Source organism: Suncus etruscus, chromosome X, assembly GCF_024139225.1.
Source record: "Suncus etruscus isolate mSunEtr1 chromosome X, mSunEtr1.pri.cur, whole genome shotgun sequence".
Lineage (NCBI taxonomy): Eukaryota > Metazoa > Chordata > Mammalia > Eulipotyphla > Soricidae > Suncus > Suncus etruscus.
This window is the reverse complement of record NC_064868.1, coordinates 8085969-8106312: the sequence shown is the minus strand read 5'-3', so window position 1 is coordinate 8106312 and position 20344 is coordinate 8085969. Positions and strand designations below refer to the sequence as shown.

At 37.5% G+C, this 20344-nt stretch overlaps 1 non-coding gene across 1 annotated transcript; it reads right to left on the bottom strand.

The window, feature by feature from the left end:
• Positions 1 to 17664: 17664 nt before the first annotated feature.
• On the bottom strand, positions 17665 to 17793 carry LOC125999839 (small nucleolar RNA SNORA51). The gene has a single exon (XR_007492303.1). It is a non-coding gene; the product is annotated as a small nucleolar RNA SNORA51 (small nucleolar RNA).
• Between the last annotated feature and the right edge of the window lie 2551 nt (positions 17794 to 20344).

Genomic DNA, 20344 nt, shown 5'->3' with positions numbered 1-20344 from the left:
CCTTTTCCCTGTGCAGCATCCCTTCACTACCACCAGAACATCTAGGTAGCACCATGCCATTTCCTTTTCTGGTGTTACTTGTTAGGATACTGGAAAAAGATTTGCCAAATATCTTTGTAGCTGAAATTTTTTCCAGTATGTCCTAGGGCTTCCAATTATACTAATTATGACTCTAAATTTTATTCATTTTTTCCTTATCTTCATCAAAGCCTTGATCAATTGTCATGTATGAAATAAATAGGCAATAGCAGTACTCTTTAAGAAAACATTTCCTGCCTCTTAAATTAAAAACCTATTAAGCACATGCCTGAAAGTCCACATTATCATGTATCAGGTCCAGAATTGTATTCAACATGAATTCATATAGCACCGACCATATTTAAATAAAAAATAACTTACAGGTGTTCCTTCTGTGTCAGAAGCAGTAGCAAAGGCCATCAGACATTTGGCATAAAAAATGTAGCTGTCACAATCTTTTCCACATTTATCAATGTCATACTGGGGGAAAAGTGTTGCCACATATTCTGCACAAAGCAAAAAGCATTGGTGAAATACAAAAGAAAAAACACCAACAAATCGAGGTTTTTAACTTAAATACTAACATTTTTCTTGATTTTTAGGGAAACTTCATAAATAGTGTTGGGGAGGCAGGTTCACTCCTGATGATACTCTGCCCAGCTATGAGAGCTATATAGTACAGTTCACAATGCTTGGGCCCGGTGATAAGATGTTCCTAGCAGTGCTTAGAAAGTCCAGTGTCGGGGCCAGAGAGATAGCATGGAGGTAAGGCATTTGTTTGCCTTTCATGCAGAAAGACTGTGGTTTGAATCCCGGCATCCCATATGGTCCCCTCTGCCTGCCAGGGGCAATTTCTGAGCATAGAGCCAGGAGGAACCCCTGAGCACTGCCGGGTGTGACCCAAAAACTAAAAAGAACCCCCCCAAAAGAAAGTTCAGTGTGATGACCGGTGACTTAAACTCAGGACCTCAGGTATGCCAGCCATGCATGAGCTTCCACTTCTAAGTGCCAAAATTTTTTTGTCATTAGTTTCTCTCTTTCTATGAATTTGTTTGGTTTTGGGGCCACACCCAGTGAAGCTCAGGTGTTACTCCTGGTTCTACAATCAGAAACTATTCCCAGCAGTGCTGGGGGACCATATGGGGTGAAAGGGATTGAAACAGGGTAGGCCAGTTTGCTCTTCAAAAAAAAGGGGGGGGAGAGATAGCACAGTGGTAGGGTGTTTGCCTTGCACACAGCCGATCCAGGACAGACGGTGATTCGAATCCAGGCATCCCATATGGTCTCCTGTGCCTGCCAGGAGTGATTTCTGAGTGCAGAGCCAGGAGTAACCCCTGAGCTCCACCTGGTGAGCCCCCCACCAAAAAAAAAAACATTGCCCATTGTTTGCTATTCAAGTCCATGTTCTTCTTTGAACATATATCTCGCTTACCTGTCTGCGTTTCTTTGCTACTTTCTCCCCCCTTACATCTTTTGAAATAAATCTCAGTAAAAACTGTTTCTTCACAAAACACTAAGTTATCACCCATTACATTCTATTAATTCAAGAAATTGAATCAAGCAAGTGAATATTGTGTAGTGTACATTTGTAGTATTTATATATACCTTTCCATTACTATTTCAACTATCAAGAAGAGCACCAATGAGGATGAAAGAAGATTCCCTATTGACTTGACATACCTCTAATTGCAGCCATTTTGTTTTGATCGAAGGACTGGTAGTATCTGAAATCTGCTACATTGCAAATCTTGAGTTCCTTCGAGAACAAATTGCCAACCAGGTAGCAGATTGCCTGCTTAGGATCTGACTTCTGTTGTGCAGCTGTCAAATGATGACTATCTATTAAGATATTTCTTCTTGGATCACCAAGGTAAACTAAAAATATAGAAAAAAATTAATTAGTGTTCCTTCATGTGAGGCTATCATCAAAATGCCCCCATTAAAATCTTTATCTTGAATTCACAATTTTTACTCTATTGTTTCTACACTTTTCCTTAAATGAATCTCAGATGCTATCTGCATAAATATTATTCACCTTTACTAGTCTTAAATTTGCTATACTTGAGTTAGTCTTAATTGTCTTGAATAAATTTAATGCATGGGTCCAAGTACCTATATTAACATCTTATGACTTCAGAGCTATGTTACTAAGTAAATCCTCTCCCTGAAATCAATTGTGAGAGTACAGGTTGGTAAAATTAGAAAATTCAAAAATCTAACATTTACTGAATACTATATATATTTTACAACAATGAGTTTAATTTCAGCAACTTACTAACTTGTTTCCACTTAGTATATGAGAAAACTGATGACTAGAGGGGATAAGTTATTGAACAAAATCAGACTATTTGTTCTAAAACCATTTTAAATTTTAACATATTATCTGTTTTAAACAAGTGTTCTAGCCCATTAATGCTTTCTTGCATTCTTTTCTGTTCTTATGCCTATAAAAAGAGCTTAAATCTGATTTTTTGAAACCTAATTTTTAGTATAACATTTTGAAGTTTATATCATTTTCTTTCTTTTTTCGTTCACATTTGCTTCCCTGTCATCAATGGTTTCCTTGACAGATGACATGCATGCAGTACTTAGATTTGGGGCACTAGTTAAAAGCTTTAAAAGAATGATCGCATCTGATCCTCCCAATTCCATTAATATTATATATCTAACTTTGTGAATAAATTAATCCACAAAGACCTAGAATTTGTATAGTTTAACTTAAAAATAATCATTATGTTTTACTATTCACATTCTACTTAGATACTCCAGTAATCATTAGCAATTTAAAATTTTTCATGTTTTGAGTTGTAAATCAGTGCATATATGCCTTGCAAACCCGAGGCCTGGGTTTGAGCCCCAGCACCATAAAAACAAGAACATTCTTGTACCAACAATAGAAACCTTATTTGTGATTATATTTTTGGATATAAGTGGGACTGCTGAGTCAACTGGCGTGAATACTTTGTGAATATTTATATAAATCCTCATTTATAAAGTTTATTTTCCCAACAATATTAAGTACAAAATGCACAGCTTTTAAAATTTTTCTAGTGTAGGAAGTCAGACCCCCTTCTAGGACAGTGGGCAAACTCTAGTCCCCAGGTCAATCTTGCCACAGGTTTTTGCAAATCAAGTTGTACTGTCCCACAGTCACATTTAACTACCTACCTATCTATCTCCTCTGTGGTTGCTTCCATAACACTAAACAGATGTCCCCAGAAAGCCTAAAATATCTCCTCTCCAGCCCTTCACAGAGGTAAGAGTTTGATTAACCCTATGCTAGGCTATTACTAATTAATGAGTCTTGTTAAATAAAACTAGACAAGCAGGGGCTGGAGTGATAGCATAGCAGTGGGGTGTTTGTCTTGCACATGACTGCCCAAGATGGTCCTGGGTTCCATCACCAGAGTATCATATGGTCTCCCAAGCCAGGAGCGATTTCTAAGCACATAGCCATGAGTAACCCGAATGTCACAGGGTGTGGCCCAAAGATCAAGAGCAACAACAACAATTAGACAAACAGGGGCCAGAGTGGTAGCACAGCAGTAGGACGCTTGCTTTGCACGTGGCTGACCTAGGATAGACCTCGGTTCGATGCCCGGTGTCCCATATGGTTCCCCAAACCACGACCGATTTCTGAGCGCAGAGCCAGGAGTGACCCCTTGAGCATCACCGATGTGGCCCAACAATAAACAAACAAAAAAAAACTAGACAAGCAAAGGGATTATAAAAATTTGCCCTATTGACCAAACAACTGAGATCTCCTCATCTCTGCCACAGCGACTTAATTAGTGGACAACACAACAAGCTGTTAAACTCTGAAGTACAATGGTGCAGTTTGAGTTCTGGAACAGCTGCTATTCAACAAGTCCATGTCTTAGCGAATGAAGGTAATTATATCTACAACATGGAACTATTATAAAAAGTTAACAGAAAAACATGGCATGCCCAATGATTAACAGTACCTCATACACAGTGCACATTCAATAAATATTTGTCATTGCTTTTATTACCTCAACCCTCAAAAATAAAAACAAAAAATAAAGAAGCTTCCACTAGCTTATGCCATGAACACTGAATACTGGTTCAATAATGCTACCTGAAACATTGGTCATTTCACACTCACCCAGATTAGATCCTTCAGGACAAGACGATGAGGCAGAAGCCCGAGAATAGTCATGTTCACCATTATCTGGGATCGTCGATGTCCCAGCACCATTTCCTTCTTCTTTTACAGGTAGAAAAGCAGAAAGATTAGCAAGAAGTTAGGGTACAAGCCTAGCCTGCTAGAACCTCAGTGGAACCACATGGTGTACACACCATCATTGGGTGCACCCCTGAAGGTCCAAGGGCACTTGCTAAGTCCAAGGGTACCCCAAAACCAACAGAGTGACCTGAGTAACCCCAAAAACACAGGGTCCATGCAATACTGCATTCTTGGACCTTTGCATAGAACTGATTGTTTGATGGGGTCCTTAGGACTCCTGAGCACCTCTCAGGAGTGCCCCTAAATAAAAAAAATTAACTCTCAACTACAACGTATTTGGGGGCACTCCTGAGAGGTGCTCAGGAGTCCTAAGGACTGTGTATGAGGTACTGTATTAATCATTGGGCATGTCTTGTTTTTCTGTTAACATTTTATAATAGTTCCATGTTGGACATATAATTACCTTCATTCTGGCCCCAGGATTATAAATTTTCAAATCTATATGGTGATTTCAATAAAAACGAAAATATTACCAGATACCTAACAAAATGGTAATTAAAAGTGAGGAGAGCTAAGTTACCTAATAAATGCAGTAAGGTTTCAGCAATTCAATCCAAAGTAGTAAAATGTCAATACCAGTAGACTAAGATAAGTCAGAGACATGTTATATCAAAATCACCTTTAGGAAAATTAAATAAGGCAATATACTCAAAATCTTAAATCAAGACAGAACAGAAAATGTTCAGATAACCCACAGGTAGACAAGAGAAACAGAAAACAAAAAGAAATAAGTGGCACACCTTAGCCCTTATAATATTACTAACTAAAAATGCAAATAGCCCAATCATATATTAAATGACAACAATCGATAAAAATTGATTATTTTTCCATTCTGGGGCCATACCCACTGGTCTTCAGGACTTACTCCATGCAGGCTCAGGGCCTACCAGTAGTATGAGGATTGAACCTAAGTTGACCCCGTCCAAGGCAAATGTCCTACTTGCTGTACTCTGCCCAAATAACATTGATTTTTGAAGGGCCAATTAATGTTATTAATAAGAAACTGTTCAGCAGCTCATAGAACAAGCCAACAAAAAGTCAGCAAGAACAAAAAAGGAACTGAATGATATAATCAACAACAGGATTATCACTAAAGTGGAGTGCACTCAATAAAAACAATCCAGAGGGACAAAAACAATCAAACAAAATATACTTTTAATGTGTTTGGGGGCCACACCCTGCTATACTCAGAGCATACTCCAGGTTCTAGTGCTTAGGGATCAGTCCTTATAGGACAAGGAAAACTATATGGCAAGGGAACTGTACACAACAAAACTGTAATAAAAATTCTAGTGTGAAAATATAACTGATGCTATAAGAATATTTTTTTTAATTTTCATGGTACTTTTTAAGGGTACTTTTGATGATGATTGTACATCAGAACTAAAATCATGTCATTAGACTAGAAAAGTAATTTTAATTGAAAAATGTAAAATAAAAGGAAATATGTTTTAAAAACATTAAGAGGACAGGCATGGCATTACAACAGGTAGGGAATTTGCCTTGCATGTGGCTGAACAGAGTTTAGTTCTCCACCTTCCATATGTTTCTCCAAGCCCACCAGGAGTAATTCCTGAGCATAGCCAGGTATGGCCCAAAAACAAACAATGGAAGTAATATTAAACTTGTAGCACGACTTACAGCAATGGAGATGACAGAATAAAAATCAGTAATAAAAACATGGTATTAATACAGATCAGCTGCCATTAAAATTGGTTATGCTTGTAAGTTAGAAACAAAGAAATTGACCAATAGGGGACTAACAGAACAAAATAAACTGATAAATCTCTTCAAATCTACAAATACAAAAGTTAACCAAGATAAAACAGATCTAAATAGTCCAATATCAATTTAAGAACTTGAGTTTCCTTCCAATATGAAATTTAAAAAAATCTATAGGCCTAGATGGTTCTATTGGAGATTTGTTTTATTTTGTTTTTGGGCCACATCCAGTAATGTCACTCCTCACTGTAAAATAAAGAATAAATCCTAGAGGTTCTGGGGGGACCATATGAGATACGCCAGGTATTGAACCTGGATTGGCCTCATGCACGATAAGCACCCTACCCACTGTACTGTGTATCCAGCCCCAAGGAAAATCTGTAGAAGATGAAAAGACAAGCTACAGACAAAAATTTTAAGCTACATATCTAACAATATTAATAACTACCAATATATAGAGAAGTCTCAAAACTCAGCAGTATAAGAACAAACATTACTATAAGAAAGAATACCTATTTCAAAGAAACACTATTACAAATTAGCACATGGATAGGTATTTGACATTATTTTCCAAAGGTAACCACATATCAAAACCACAATGTAGTATTTCTATACACTCATAAGAATGACTAGGTTAAATTATAGTGAAAACACCAAATGCTGGTGAAGACAGAGAAAAACTATTCATACACTAATATTGAGAATAGAAAATAGCAGTCATTCTGGAAAAATTCTCCAATTTCCTGTAAAACTGAAAATCTGTAATTAGCAAACTACTCAGTAATTATTTTCCTGGTCACTAATTAGCATCAAAATATTCAACAGCAGGGCCAGAGCGATAGTACAGCAGGTAGGGCATTTGCCTTCTATGCGATCGGCCTGGGTTCAACCCTGGCATCCCATACGGTCCGCGAGTCCACCAGGAGTGGTTGCTAAGTACAGAACCAGAAGTAATTCCTGAGCACCACTTCGTGTGACCCAAGAACTAAAAAAAAATTCAACAGAAACCTGTATACAAGAGTCCATATAACATAACATCATAACATCATAACATAACGTAACGTAACGTAAAGTAACGTAACGTAAAACATAACATAACATAAGAAGTACTTTAGTAGCCAAAATGTACAAACAATCCAGATGTCCTATAATGGATGGATGAACTGTGGTACAATCATACCAGAAACTAGTGATCAGAAATAAAAAGAAACTAATACATGTGGTAATTTGCATAAATATCCAGGTGATTATGCTGAATGAAAAAATGGGAGATCCTCAATGGTTATATACTATATGAGCACCATTCTATAACAGAATGATTATGAAGAGGGAGAAAAAATTAGTACTTACGTAGGTTAAAACCCAAGCCAGTTTGAGAGTGAGTGGGGTTGCTGTCCTCGAGAGGTGAAGATGGGTTCTCTGATGATGAATGTGGTGTTGGAGTCATGTCTGTCAGAAACAACTGTTAGTATTGTGACTCGCCCCAAAAAAGATTTTTTAGAATCAAGTCAATAAAGTTATATAGAAGGTAAGTACAGTTACAAAAATGCTACAAGTGGTTTCTAGGAAGAAACATTCTAAATGTTTCTAAACTGAATGTGCCTCAAAATAGCAGGGAATTAAAACACACATAAAATCAAAGAAATATAGGTAAAGCAGGGAACATCTGAATATACAGTTTATACCAATGTAAAAATTCTACTTGTTTTATTTTAATAAACTAAAAAATATATTGGCAAAAACTAGATAAAAATTACACATATTCTATAATTTCTTACAAACATGTGATGTCTCAAAATAAAATGTCTAACTTTGAAAAAATATACCATAGGGCTGGAGCAAAAGAAAGCAAAGCGAGTAGAGTGTTTACCTTGCATGCAGCAGACCTGGGTTAGATCCATATGGTCCTTTGAGCCTGCTAGGAGCAATTTATGAGCACAGAGTCATGAGTAACCCCAGATTGCTGCTGAATGTGTCCCCCCAGAAAAGTAAATATACCACTGAGAATAAGAAGAACACTAATTAATCTAGATTTAAGAGTGCTAATTATATATCATTTAGAATTCACCAAGACCCTCAGTCAAGGTCAAAGTTTCCAGATTAGCATCTGAGGTACTGTTAGTTGTCCTTGAAGTTGACTGTCTTGTTCCTGGCCCCAACTCTGTTTGAACAACATTTCAGTAAGTAAAACAATTTTCAGGTGCTAAAAGGCAAGAAATCTCAACAGTGAATTTTACATCAGGTGAAATTATCCTTCAGGAATGGAAAAGAAATACATTTTCAAACAAAAAAATGTTTAACTTGTCCACTAGATGATTTGACTTCAAATGGCTAAAGCAATATCTAACAACTAAAAGGACATGATAAAGGAAGGATATTCGTCAAAGCATGAAGATATTATTATGTTACTGTAAAATAATATAGTTATAGGTTTAGCATTATTGTACAGAACTCTATTTACCATTAGCAATGAACACAGCACAATGCTTTAGCATTATCACAGAAAAGTGAAAATTGATATTCAGAGACCTATGCATAATTTTTTATAAAGCTCTACTTCTTATAACCCCAAAGTAGAGACAAGCTAAATATCTTTCAGCTGGTGAACAGATAAAACTACTGTACACCCATATGGTGCAGTATTACTCAGCAATAAAAAATTACTGATAGACAAGTAGCAATTTGAATTGCTCTCCAGTCTTCCAATGATTTAGAAAATCGGGGGAGGGGTTGGGCCACACCCAGCTTCACTAGGGTTACTCCTGGCTCTGCACTCGGAATTTGCTCTTGGCAGGCTGGGGTGGCAGGGATTGAACCCAGGTAGGTCCCAGGACAACTGCATGCAAGGAAAACGCTCTACCTCATTACTATCACTCCCCAGCCCCCACCCAGGACAACTGATACCTCATTACTATCACTCCAGCCCACTGATTAAAATTTTTAACCCCCATAATTATAGGGAAGAAAAGGACATTAAGAAAACAACCCCATTCACATTAGTGCCACACAAACTCAAATATCTTAGTCAACATGACTAAAGATCTGAACGATCTATAAAAAGAAAACAGTAAAGCACTGCTCCAAGAAATAAGAGAGGACACATGGAAATGGAAACACATACCCTGATCATGGATTGGCAGGATCAACATCATTAAAATGGCAGCACTGTACAGATTTAATGTGATTCCTCTAAAGATACCCATGATATTCTTCAAAGAAGTGGATCCAACACTTCTAAAATTCATTTGGAACAATAAACACCCTCCAATAGCTAAAGGACTCCTTGGAAAAGGAATATGGGAGACATTACTTTCCCCAATTTTAAGATGTATTACAAAGCTATAGTTATCAAAACAGCATGGTATTGGAATAAAGACAGACCCTCAGATCAGTGGAATAGGCTTGAGTACTCAGAGAATGTTCCCCAGACATTTAGCCACCTAGTTTTTGATAAAGGAACAAGAAATCCAAAATGAAGCAAGGAAAGCCTCTTCAACAAGTGGTGCTGGCACAACTGGTTAGCCTCTTGCAAAAAAGCGAACTCAGACCCCCAGCTAACACCATGTATGAAGGTAAAATGGATTAAAGACCCTGATATCAGGTCTGAAACTATAAGGTATATAAAACAACATGTAGGTAAAACACTCCACAACATTGAGACTAAATGCATCTTTAAGGGAAAACAGCACTCTCCAAACAAGTGGAATCAGAGATCAACAGGATGGGACTATATTAAACTGAGAAGCTTCTGCACCTCAAAGGAGATAGTTCCCAGAATACAAAAGCCACCCACTGAGTAGGAGAAATTATTCACCCAATACCCATCAGATAAAGGACTAATATCCAAAATATACAAGGTATTGACAGAACTATACAAAAAAAATCTAACCCCATAAAAAATGAGGAAAATAAATGAACACTTTGTAAAAGAAGAAATGCAAATGGCCAAAAGGCACATGAAAAGATGCTTCACATCACTAATCGTCAGGGAGATACAAATCAAAACAAATATGAGGTACCACCCTACGTCACTGAGATTGGCACACATCACAAAGAAGAAAAACAAGCAGTGCTGGTGGGGATGTGGAGAGAAAGGAACTCTTTTTCACTGCTGGTGGGAATGCCGTCTAGTCCAAACTTTATGGAAAGCGATATGGAGATTCCTCCCAAAACTGGAAATTGAGCTCCGATATGATCCAGCTATACCACTCCTAGGAATATACCCGAGGAACACAAAAATACGTCACTGAGATTGGCACACATCACAAAGAAGAAAAACAAGCAGTGCTGGTGGGGATGTGGAGAGAAAGGAACTCTTTTTCACTGCTGGTGGGAATGCCGTCTAGTCCAAACTTTATGGAAAGCGATATGGAGATTCCTCCCAAAACTGGAAATTGAGCTCCGATATGATCCAGCTATACCACTCCTAGGAATATACCCGAGGAACACAAAAATACAATAAAAAATCCCTTCCTCACACCTATATTCATTGCAGCACTATTTACAATAGCCAGACTCTGGAAACAACCAAGATGCCCTTCAACAGATGAGTGGCTAAAGAAACTGTGGTACATATACACAATGGAATACTATGCAGCCGTCAGGAGAGATGAAGTCCTGAAATTTTCCTATACATGGATGTACATGGAATATATTATGCTGAGTGAAATAATTCAGAGGGAGAGAGAAAGATGCAGAATAGTTTCACTCATCTATGGGTTTTAAGAAAAATGAAAGACATTTTTAGCAGTATCTCAGACATAAGAGATAGGGCTGGTAGGTGCAGCTCATGACATGAAGCTCACCACATAGAGTGATGGAGAAATAACTACACTGAGAACTATCATAATAATGTGAATAAAAGAGAGAAGTAGGAAGCCTTTCTCGAGTACAGGTGTGGGTGAGATGGGGAGGAGGGAGATCTGGGAAATTGGTGGTGGTAATCTTGCACTAGTGAAGGGGGGTGTTCTTTACATGACTGTAATCATACAACTACAATCATATTTGTAATCATGGTGTTTAAATAAAGATAATTAAAAAAATTTAACCCGACTGAACTCTGCTGGAACTCAGATGCCAGCACCTTACGTGAATAGCTTAATGACGCAACTCATAGATTCAGAAAGTGCTCAACAACAGGACCCAAAAATAGGGAGACAGAAGGAAATAACAAAGCTGAGAGCAGAAACCAATGAATTGGAAACCCAAAGAACAATCCGAAAGATCAACGAAAGCAGAAGTTGTTTTTTTTTATTTGAAAAAAATAAACAAGACTGATAGACCATTGACAAAACTAACAAAAAAAGAGAGAGAAAGAAACTTGATAACTTGTATTAGGAATGAAAAAGGAGAGATCACTACTGATATAGCAAAGATTCAAATGGTAATCAGAAACTACTTTGAGAAACTCTATACCACTAAAAATGAGAACCTGGAAGAAATGGATAAATTCTTGGACTCTTATAATCTTCCACGGTTGAATGAAGAGGATGTAGCATATCTAAACAACCCCATCACTACTGAGAAAATTAAGACAGTAATCAAATGTCTGCCCAAAAACAAAAGCCCAGGCCCAGATGGATTCACTAATGAATTCTTTCAAACCTTTCAAGAGGAACTTCTACCAATCCTAACAAGACTCTTTCATAAAAGCGAAGAAATGGAAACACTTCCAAATAGCTTTTATGAAGCCAACATCACCTTGATACCTAAACCAGACAGAGATGTTACCAAAAAAGAAAATTACAGACCAATATCGCTGATGAATGCAGATGCAAAGATCCTCAATAAAATCCTTGCAAATAGAATTCAATACCTCATTAAGGAAATCATCCACTATGACCAAGTAGGTTTCATCCCAGGAATGCAAGGATGGTTTAACATCCGTAAATCTATCAACATAATACACAACATCAACAACACGAAAAATAAAAATCACATGATCATATCAATAGATGCAGAGAAAGCATTTGATAAGGTCCAACACCCATTCTTGATCAAAACTCTCAGCAAGATGGGAATGAAAGGAACCTTTCTCAATATAGTTTAGGCCATCTACCACAAGTCAGTGGCAAATATTATCCTCAAAGGAGAAAAAAACTAAAAGCTTTCCCTCTAAATTCTGGCACAAGACAAGGCTGTCTTCTCTCACCACTCCTATTCAACATAGCACTGGAAGTACTTGCTATAGCGATTAGGCAAGAAAAAGATATCAAGGGAATCCAGATAGGAAAGGAAGAAGTCAAGTTCTCACTGCTTGCAGATGACATGATACTCTACTTAGAAAACCCTAAAGACTCTACCAAAAAGCTTCTAGAAACAATAGACTCATATAGCAAGGTGGCAGGCTACAAAATTAACACACAAAAATCAATGGCCTTCATATACACCAATAGTAATAAGGAAGAAATGGGCATTAAGAAAACAACCTCATTCACAATAGTGCCACACAAATTCAAATATCTTGGAATCAACTTGACTAAAAATGTGAAGGACCTATACAAAGAAAACTATAGAACTCTGCTCCAAGAAATAAGAGAGGACATGTGGAAATAGAAACACATACCCTGCTCATGGATTGGCAGGATTAACATCATTAAAATGGCAATACTGCCCAAAGCATTATACAGATTTAATGCGATCCCTCTAAAGACACCCATGACATTCTTCAAAGAAGTGGATCAGGCACTTTTGAAATTCATTTAAAACAATAAACACCCTAGGATAGCTAAAGCAATCATTGGGAAAAAGAATATGGGAGGAATTACTTTTCCCAACTTTAAACTGTACTACAAATCGATAGTTATCAAAACAGCATGGTGTTGGAATAAAGACAGGACCTCAGATCAGTGGAATAAAGCTTGAATACTCTGAAAATGTTCTCCAGACATACAATCACCTAATTTTTGATAAAGGAGCAAGAAATCCTAATTGGAGTAAAGAAAGCCTCTTCAACAAGTGGTGTTGGCACAACTGACTAGCCACTTGCAAAAAATTGAACTTAGACCCCCAGTTAACCTCATGTATGAAGGTAAAATCCAAATGGATTAAAGACCTCGATATCAGACCCGAAACCATAAGATATATAGAACAACACGTAGGCAAAACACTCCAGGTCATTGAGACTACAGGCATATTCAAGGAGGAAACTGCACTCTCCAAGCAAGTGAAAGAAGAGATTAACAGATGGGAATATATTAAGCTGAGAAGCTTCTGCACCTCAAAGGAAATAGCGCCCAGGATACAAGAGTCACCCACCATGTGGCAGAAACTATTCACCCATCAGATAAGGGGCTAATCTCCAAAATATACAAGGCACTGACAGAACTTTACAAGAAAAAAAACATCTAATCCCATCAAAAAATGGGAAGAAATGGACAGACACTTTGACAAAGAAGAAATACAAATGGCCAAAAGACACATGAAAAGATGCTCCACATCACTAATCATCAGGGAGATGCAAATCAAAACAACTATGAGGTACCACCTCACACCACAGAGTTTGACACACATCACAAAGAATGAGAACAAGCAGTGTTGGCGGGGATGTGGAGAGAAAGGAACTCTTATCCACTGCTGGTGGGAATGCCGGCTAGTTTAACCTTTATGGAAAGCGATATGGAGATTCCTCCAAAAACTGGAAATCGAGCTCCATTATGACCCAGCTATACCACTCCTAGGAATATACCCAAGGAACACAAAAATAAAATACAAAAACCCCTTCCTTACACCTATATTCATTGCAGCACTATTTACCATAGCAAGACTCTGGAAACAACCAAGATACCCTTCAACAGACGAATGGCTAAAGAAACTGTGGTACATATACACAATGGAATATTACACAGCTGTCAGGAGAGATGAAGTCATGAAATTTTCCTATACATGGATGTACATGGAATCTATTATGCTGAGTGAAATAAGTCAGAGAGAGAGAGAAAATGCAGAATGGTCTCACTCATCTACGAGTTTTAAGAAAAATGAAAGACATTCTTACAATAATAATTTTCAGACACAAAAGAGAGAAGGGCTGAAAGTTACAGCTCACCTTATGAAGCTCACCACAAACAGGGATGAGTTTTGTTAGAGTAATAACTACATTTCGAACTATTCTAATAATGAGAATGTATGAAGGAAATAGAAAGGAAAAAGAAATAGAATACAGGCGGGGGTTGGGTGGGGAGCAGGGAGACTTGTGACATTGGTGATGGGAATGTTGCACTGGTGATGTGTGGCGTTCTTTACATGACTGAAACCCAAACAACACAATCCTGTATGTAATTAAGGTGTTTAAATAAAAATATATTTAAAATTTTAACCCCCAAGTTTATATTTTAAGTGAATAATTTATATGAAACTTTTGAAATCATAAAATTAGAAGATCAACAGCATACTGCTAGTTGAAAGGGTGATAACATGACCAAGGAGGGATAAGAAGGCAAGAAAATGAAGACAGGTATGATTTTTTTGAAGTGTGTGAGTAATCCCTTTAGTAATAGAAATTTCCTGAATCTGGACTATGAAGGAAGATGAGGATATGAAACCCAATACATGTCATGAATTACTATAAAACTGAATATACTTATATGCAAACATGTATAAAACCACGTATAAGACATATATAAAAACTTGTATAAAATTGGTGAATTATTTTATCAATATTTCTATTCAAACTTTAATACTATACTATACTTGTGAGAAATTATCACTGGATAAAAACTATTGTTTCTAACAACTCCCATATGAAACTGAAGTTTTTCTCAAAACAAAACTTTATTTTCAAATAATTTTAATTAAACTAACTTATATTAAGAGTATTAATGAATATGGATTACTTAAATGGTGCTACTTGTGATATACATCATTTAAAACTCACCATTCATGGAAGGCACAAAAACACATGAAATAGATTGGCCAGTCCTATTGTCCAATAAAAATGGACTACGCACCACTTGAGTGTGAATCTTCTTGCCATTTTCTGTTCTGACAACCACATCTGAGGAAAACATTTTAATACATAAGACTGTAATCTCAAATTCTGTATGCTATAAAACTATCTTTTGATGTAGTGAAGTACTACTACAATGATAAAACATTGACAAAGAAACATTATTATACTGACATACTATAAAATAACTAAAGGGAAAAAATATTCAAACCGAAAACAATATAAGGAAAAGAATTTTGGAAAAATCAAGAAAGAAAAGAAACAATGGAAATGATGTCAAGAATGGAAAAATGGTACAGGTGCTATGTAAAAAAGCTTGTGAAGTTTTTCTCCCATGGAGTATAATTTGCCACAGGCTTGTGATTAAGTGGCATTGACTATTCTGAGACGTACGTTCTTTCAATTCCATCCTGTTGAGTGTTTATCATAAATGAATGCTAGATCTGGCCCCATCTAAAAATGGGAGAAGACATGAATAGAAACTCCCTTTAAAAAGATTGCCCAAAAACACGGAAAAATGCTCTACATCATTAATCATCAGGGAGATGTAAATCAGAAAAACGAGGTAGCATCTCACACCAAAGACTGTCACACTTCCCCAAGAACAAAGCAATGCCGCTGGAGATGAAGGGAGAAAGATATTAGATATTTTCATTCAATGCTGATGGGAATATAAAATGGTTTAGCCTTTTTGGAAAATATGGACATTCCTCAAAAAACTATAGTAATTGAGCTCCCATCAGACCCAGCAATGCTTCTCCTGGGATTATTTCACAGGGGCCCCAAATCACAATGCTGAAAAGCCCTCTTTACTCCTATGTTCATTTCAGTACCATTCACAATAGCCAGAATCTGGAAACAATCCAAGAATAAAGAAATTGGTATATCTATGCAGTTGTTAAGAAAAATGAAGTCATTAAATTTGCTTATACATGGATGGATAGAGCATTATGCTGAGCAAAATGAGTCAGAGGGAGATAGACATAGAATCTCACTCATCTGGGGGATATGGAAAAGATAATATGGTATTAATATACAGAGAACTGCATCATATTCCACTGTGTATATGTACCAGTTTCTTTAGCCATTCATCTGGTGAAGGGCATCTTGGTTGTTTCCAGAGTCTTGCTATAAAGCAATGTTCTTTACTTTGATTGCAATGAAGCCAACTTATTTTTTTCTGCGGGGGAGGGGCACTCATGAATCTCAGGGCTATGTGCTCAGAAATTGCTCCTGGCTTGGGGGACCATATCGGACGTGGGGAGATTGAACTGCTGTCCATCCTAGGTTAGCGCATGCGAGGCAAGCGCCCTACCACTTGTGCCACCGCTCCTGGCCCCAGCCAACTTATTCTTATAATAAAAGTAAACCAGACCTAGGCACATACATACAATCAGTACAAGTAAACTGAAGAAAGCAAAAAAAAATTTGGGAATAGCATCAATTATCAGTATCTTGGCTGTGATGTTCCATTTCAGTTCTGCAAGATGTTCTTGTCAGGAGAAAAGGATAAAGCATAAATGGGGTCCTAATGTATTATTTCTTAAAACTACATGTGTATTTAAAATCACAACAGTGAAAGCTTCATTTTCAAAAGCACTACCACTTAGTTTCCATTGCAAGTATGGAACAATCTGAAACAGTGCTACCTGAAATACGGATCTTTTCAAACTCACCCAAATTGGGCTTGATGGCTATGAAGATCTTTGGGACCTGGACTTGACCTGAAGCAGTTGGCTGACTCAGAGGCTGGGAACCAGCACCTTCTGGTTTATCTATCACAATAACATCTTCTATTTCTGTAAAAAAAAAATAACTCTCAACTGTGAATTTTATATGGAGTAAATTTAGCCTTCAGGAAAGGAAAAGTAAAGATAGTCTGAGAAAAAGGGATTTGTCCTTAATGAAACAGCTAGGGTAAAACCTTCACACACTATAATATGAAAGAAGAAATCTTGAATCATCAGAAGAGTGTAGTAACAAAGTAAAGATCAGAAAGATAACTGGCAAGGGTAGATCAATTACGCATTGCTATTGGGAGTGTAAAATGGCTGTCTCCCTAGAAAACTGTTTAGAAGCATTATATAAAATCAAACATGTTACTAGCATGAGATCTGACAATCAGTTTTAGCACTTATGACAAGTGAATGAAAAGTTGTGTTTATATAAATTTTGTGCATAAATGTTCATAGCAGCTTTACTTGTAATATATAAAAACCTAGAAAAACATATCCTGGGCCAGAAAAACTACAGATTAGGTCTTGTACAAACCTCATATCAGTTCAATTTTTGGCATCACAGTATCCCCAGACCTATCCCCAGGTAGAGCCCTGAAAAGCCGAGCACCACTGGGGTAGTTCTGGTGGTCTACTGTGACTCCCTAGCAATACCACATCCATGGCCCTCGAACTGAACTACTAATCCAGTTAAGGCAAAAGACTGACAACTTCCATGAGTGAAGGGTTAGTTTTTGATGTTGTTTTGATTTGAGGACCCTCCCTAAACTCAAGGGGAGTTTTGTAACTACTGGCCATATTTAACCAACCAAAGAAGTTCAATGCATAAGTCTGCAGATGTTCTGGGGCTAGGGCCAGTGATGCTGCGGGACTCCAGGACTAGCCCAGAAGAGAACTGAATTGAGGGCCTAGTGCATGTCAGGTAGTTGCTCCAGACCTCTAAGCTATCTCCACAGAACTTGAGTGAACAATTTTTTTGTCCCCCAATTCACAATACAGACCAGGCAAAGGGCCTGTGTTGAGGTGTACATGTGGTGCATTTACTGTACCTCCTCTTTCTATACAGTGTAAAGAACAAAGCCTGTGGTAAGAATTGGGAGGCCTTTTTCTTTTTTGATTTTTTAATATATATATTATACATATACATATACATATATATATATATATATATATATATATAATCCTTCACCAGTGCAACATTCCCATGACCAATATCCCAAGTGTCCTTTCTCCCCACCCCATACCGGCCTGTACTCCAGACAGGCTTTCTACTGCCCTCATTCAGTCACATTTTGTTATGATAGTTCTCAGTGTAATTATTTCTGTGACTGCACTAAACTATCCCTGTGGTGAGCTTCATGTCAGGAGCTGGACCCACCAGTCCTCCTCTATTTTGTCTCTGAGAATCATTATACAAATATTGTTTTTTAATTTTTTATTTTTAATTACGAGAACAAAGATGCAAAGAAAGAGGACAAGGTAAAGTTTTAGTGGAAGAACAATCACCCATAAACAGAATTCTCAGTAGTCCCATTGCTGATACCTTAACTTTGAACTTTCAGCCAAAAATGTTTTTTGTTTTTCTCAAAACCTATAGATGAGGGAAACCATTCTATGTTTATCTCTCTCCCTCTGACTTATTTCACTCAGCATAATAGAGTGAACAATTTTTAAGACCAGAAGATAGCTCAATAATAGGGCACCTGCCTTGCATGTGTGAATGCCTGAATTAGACTCATCTTTCCCACAGCCCTCAACACACAAATTTAAAACGTGCAAATTTGTATCACTAGAAACTCTTTAGCAATTAAAAAATGATTAAGTCATGAAAATTGTATTTACACATAATAAAAATGTGTGTATTAGGAACTTTAACACTATAATAACCTTGTTACCTAAACTATAACAAAAAAGTTTTTGAATGTGCACAAAAATATGACTATTTGCTCTATTGGTGAAAATATGACAGAAGATCAGATATCTTTCAATGCATATATGGTTAAACAAAATGGAGCATATCTGGGGACCAAGAGTACAGTGGGCAAGGCACTATGTAGCAGACCTGAGTTTGATCCCCAGCACCTCATATGGTTCCCCAAGAACCTCAGGGAGTAACTCCTAAGCACAGAATGAGGAGTAACCCCTGAGCATCACTAATAAAAAAGTAACATAATTTATTATTCTACTTAAAGAGCATTCTTAAGAGGCAAAATAACAGAAAAGGAATCCATGGAACTACACCCAGATGATGCTCAGGGGTTACCCCTAGCTCTGCACTCAAGAATCACTCCTGGAGATGACAAGGGGACCACATGGGATTCTGAGGATCAAACCAGGATCAATCATGTGCAAGGAAAGTGCCTCACCTACTGTAGTATCTATCTCTCTAACCCCAAGTTAAGGCATTTTCATGTCACTCTGAACAAGATATCATGAAGCCCAACAACTCTCTTGGAATTCATGAGACAAACGCTATGTGTATTTTTAAAAAAAAAATAAGTCATAGCAGCTTCACTCCCAAAAACCAAAATCCAGAGGAATAGAAAGCTTAATGTCCTTCAATAATTAAAGCTGCACACTGCTCTGTGAAGGGAAGATGTGTTACATGCAAGGATCAGTGTTCAGGGGGATCAACACCCAGCAGTGCTTGGGCTATCAGGGGTTCACTAGGGCTTGAAGGTACATAGAAAAAATGCTCCAACCTTGTGAAGCTTGCTTTCTCGCCCATATGATTCTTTTTACACTACACTCTTGAAGTGAAAAGACTATGAAGTGCCAAGTCCAGAAGTTGGCAGGAATTTGGAAGTAGGCACTGAGTAAGTCAAGGATGGTCTCAGAGAAGTGGGTATCAGTATAAAAGATCAAATATAAAAAGAGGGGTATTATGTTGAATGTTCTGAAGTTGGCTCCGGCACTAGGGATCCAATTCATGTGAAAGAAAAATAGATACACAACACACAAATTACAAATGAAACTGATCATCTCAATAACATCTATGTTTTGTATCACAAGTCAACACTCTGGTTGTTCTATTTAACTAAAGTTTCACCAAGTATTATCATTTGGGAAAAAGAGATCAAATGTAAAAGGAATTTGAATATTTATTTCTGAACACACATGCCAATCTAAACTATTCTCATACTTAAAGAATGTTTAATTTGGGAAGTGGTTTTTTTTTTTTTTTTTTTTTGGTTTTTGGTTTTTGGGCCACATCCAGTGACGCTCAGGGGTTACTCCTGGCTATGCACTCAGAAGTCGCTCCTGGCTTGGGGGACCACATAAGATGCCGGGGAATCAAACCGCGGTCCGTCCAAGGCTAGTGCAGGCAAGGCAGGCACCTTACCTCTAGCGCCACCGCCCAGCCCCGGGAGTGGTTTTTTTTTTGGGGGGGTTGGGTCACACCTGGTTAGGTTACTCCTGGCTATGTGCTCAGAAATCGCTTGTGGCTTGGGAGATCATATGGGACACTCTCGGTCTGGCCCCAAGAATGTTTAATTTTAAGCATAAGCTTCTACTAGCTTGGTGGACCTCAGTTAAACAGCACCACTTGTAATATCTAAAACTCACCAGAATTGGGTGGGATGCGGCCAGATGAAGATTGGTCACCATCATTTCCCAATGATGTTGGAAAGTGTTGGGAAATTGCGGAATTAA